This window comes from Prinia subflava, chromosome 21 (genome assembly GCF_021018805.1).
Source record: "Prinia subflava isolate CZ2003 ecotype Zambia chromosome 21, Cam_Psub_1.2, whole genome shotgun sequence".
Taxonomy (NCBI): domain Eukaryota; kingdom Metazoa; phylum Chordata; class Aves; order Passeriformes; family Cisticolidae; genus Prinia; species Prinia subflava.
Window position 1 is genome coordinate 6,121,834 of NC_086267.1, and position 3,862 is coordinate 6,125,695.

The following is a 3,862-nucleotide window of genomic DNA, read 5'->3' on the forward strand; positions in this document are numbered from 1 at the left end:
GCCGGCACCGCCGCTTCCGCCGGGAACCGGGAGCGGAGCGGGCCGGGGAAACGGGAACGGGGAACGGGGAACGGGGGACGGGGGACGGCTGGGGGGAACGGGAACGGGATGGGGGAACGGGGATGGGAACGGGGAACGGGGACAATGGGCTGGGGGGACGGGAATGGGAACGGGGATGGGATGGGGGGAACGGGGAACGGGAATGGGGGAACGGGGACAATGGGCTGGGGGGACGGGGAACGGAGGAACGGGGATGGGATGGGGGGGGACCGGAGAATGGGGTCGGGGGCGGGCCGGGAGGAACGGGAATGGGCTGGGAGGTAACGGGGAACGGACTGCGGGGAACGGGGAGTGAGCTGGAGTGAAAGGGAATGGGCTGGGGGGAATGGGAACAGGCTGGGGGGGACCGGAGAATGGGCTGGGGGGAACGGGGATTGAGTGATGGGAACTGGGACGGGCTGGTGAGGACCGGGGATGGGCTCATGGGGACCAGGATGGGCTCATGGGGACCGGGACGGGCTCATGGGGACCGGGACGGGCTCATGGGGACCAGGATGGCTGGGGGGAATGGGGATGTGCTCGTAGGGACTGGGGATGTTTTCACACTGTTATCAGTTTGGTCCATTTGCAGATTGGGGGGTTAATCTTCCAATTACAGCTTCAGGTAATGAAGTAATTTACCCCAAGTGTGCTCCCCCCAACTCATTTTTATTTCCATTTCTCAGGGCCTGAGGCAGTGAGGTGTCCTGGATTGCCAGGCCTGGAGAGGAATTGTTGTGTCTGACCAAAATGTAAAGACAGCAGCTCACATTCAATCTGGAGTTTAGAGTTCTGCACTAAAGAACTGCAGGATTACAAACACACGAACAATAGAGAGGTTAAAATCCAAAGGCATCACCAGCAGGGATGGCAGCGAGCGGCTGCTCCTGCCCGCACAAGGCCGGGGATTAGAAATCCCCTCCTCTCCAAAGCTGAGATTCATCACTTTCATTATAACAGAGCCTGCCTGCCTTTGTGTGGCCTGGAAGCTGCCTGGATTTTGCCATTCAAAACAGATCCCAGACTTGCATGAGGGGATTTTTTCTCTCCAGGGGTTTTTCTCTCCCTGTCCCTGCTGTACTGCGTGCCTGTTTGTGCTGGTTTGAGGTTCTTGCCCATCCAGACATTGCAGTTCAGTGTTTTAGAAGAGTTTTAAATACACGTCACAGGCACTGAGAGCAGCTGCAGCCTTTGTGTTTTGCCATTCTCTTGGTTTATTTTTGTCCCTGGAGCTGTCAGTTCCCCTCAGCTGTTATTTACACATCTTTCCAGGCTGAACTAGATGGATTGGGGTAGCCTGGGATGCGAATTTGGGTTGGAAGGGACCTTAAAAATCATTCAGTTCCCACCCCCTGCCACCAACAGGGACCTTCCACCATCCCAGGCTGCTCCAGCCTGGCCCTGGACATTTCCAGGGATCCAGGGGCAGCCACAGCTTCTCTGGGAATTCCTCCCAGCCAGGAATTCCTGCCCAGTCTCCCATCCAGCCCTGCCCTCTGGCAGTGGGAGCCATTCCCTGTGTCCTGTCACTCTGTCCCTTGTCCCCAGTCCCTCTCCAGCTCTCCTGGAGCCCCTTCAGGCCCTGGAAAGTGCTCGGAGGTTTCCCTGGAGCTTCTCTTCGGCAGGATTTTAACATTCCCAGCTCTCCCAGCCTGATCCAGCCCTTGGAGCATCTCCGTGGCTTCCTCTGGACTGGCTCCAGCAGCTCCACGTCCTCCTTGTGCTGGAGGCCCCAGAAAACACAGATACCCATCCCCATAAACCATTTTTTTGTCCATGGGAGCTACGTTCCTGCCCTAATCCTTGCATTTTTGGGCATCCTCATCTGCCTCAGGGGACAGCTGGCACCTAACTGGGTGCTCTGGGAATGGCCTGAGGGATCAATTCCTGTCAGAAATTGAGGAAAAGCCAGCAGTGAGGGATCAGTTATCGATTACAATCACAGTCATCAGGCCTGAGGAAGGCAGGGAACCCCTGGGCCTGTTGTCTGGCCTTTAGTTTTGGCTTACACATAAACTCATGGCTTTAGTTTAGGTGTAGAATTTTCTTAAAACATGGTATTTCCACTTCAGGCCTCTCTCTCCCTTCTGGGAACTCAGATGGAAACGAGAGTGTGGTCTGGAGATGAACCCTGGCTGTAATTCGTGTACAAAAATGGCATTAAACACCTCATTTCATCACAATTCCTGTCCATGGCTGAGTGAGGCCTCCTTGTGACCCTGTCATGGATTCAGACACCCCTGGGCGTCACAGATTTAGTTTAGGTGTAGAATTTTCTTAAAACTTGGCATTCCCACTTCAGGCCCTTCTCTCAGTTCACAGGAAGTTCATCCCAGCCCTCAGTGAACGCTGTGGTTGCTGCTGCTGTGTCTGTGGTGCTCGGTGGGTGGATGATCAGCGCTAATTAACCTCATTTAGCCACACCACACTTTGTTGCCTGTCCTGTGGCGATGGAGTTCAGCTCAGCCGGACCCACAAACCCAGACGTGCTCCTTGCCCGGGTGATTCCTGCAGGTTTATCTGCGGCAAATCCACTGCCTATGGAAAATTAAAAATTAGATTAAGGCGGGGCAGGATCGATGCCAACCCCGCTGCTGCTGGTGATGGAATTGCACCATTGGGTTGGGTTTGTTCTTCCTGCAGTGCACGCACAATCCTGCCTGGAAATCCTGCCTGGAAATCCTGCCTGGAAATCCTGCCTGGAAATCATGGAATGGTTTGGATTGGGAAGTTTAAATTCAGCTATTCCCACCCTCTGCCACCAGCAGGGTCACCTTGCACCAGGCCGGTTTGCTCACCCTCACCTTGGACGTTTCCAGGGATGGGAATATTTCCAGCCAAACCTCTCTGGGCAATCTTTGATTTTGTTTTAACACCCTCACGATAAAATAATTCTTCCCTGACGTGGCCAGCTGGCGCTGGGGTTGTCACAATCCACCTGAGCTGGTGTCACAGCCAGCCCAGCCCTGAGCCACGCCTGTCCCCAGCGTCCCTGAGCACCCATCCTCACCCAAATACGAGGAACAGGCAACGTTTTCTTCACAGAAAGGTGATTAGAGACTGGAATGGGCTGCCCAGGGAGGTGCTGGAGTCCCCATCCCCGCAGGATTTTACGGAAAGAGTGGATGTGGCACCCAGTGCCAGGTCTGGGTGCCAAGGGGGAGCTGGGTCACAGGTTGGAGTGGATGGTTGCACTTTAAAAGGGACACTGAGGGGCTGGAGCAGGTCCAGGGAAGGCCAAGGAGGCTCTCAGAGGGCTAAAAATGGCTTTTGAGGAACAGCTGGGTTCGGTCAGGCTCAGGGGGAGCCGTGGCAGGAGGGGGTGCTCAGGTCGTGCCCACAGCGGGAGGATGAGAGGCAGGGGGGACAGGGGACGCTCCCATCCCCTCCTGGAACACTCGGGGTGCCCAGGCAGGCCGGGGGTCCCCAGCCCTGGGCAGCCCCCCCTGCTGTGGTTTGGGGGTGCTGAGCTGATCTCTGGGGGATCCCGGGATCGCTGAGCTCCTTCCCAGCCTGACAGAATCCACGGAGCTGGGGAGAGGGGACACGGCCGGGGTCACCCGCGCAGCACAGCCGGGGGTGGCCAGGGGGGTCAGGGCTGTGTCCACTCCATGTCCGTGCTGTGTCCGTGCCATGTCCGGTGTGCGGGAGGGGGTCAGGGCTGTGTCCGTGCCGTGTCCATGCCGTGTCCATGCTGTGTCCGTGCTGTCCGTGCTGTGTCCATGCCGTGTCCATGCTGTGTCCGTGCTGTCCGTGCTGTGTCCATGCCATGTCCCTGCTGTCCGTGCTGTGTCCATGCCGTGTCCGTGCCGTGTCCGTGCTG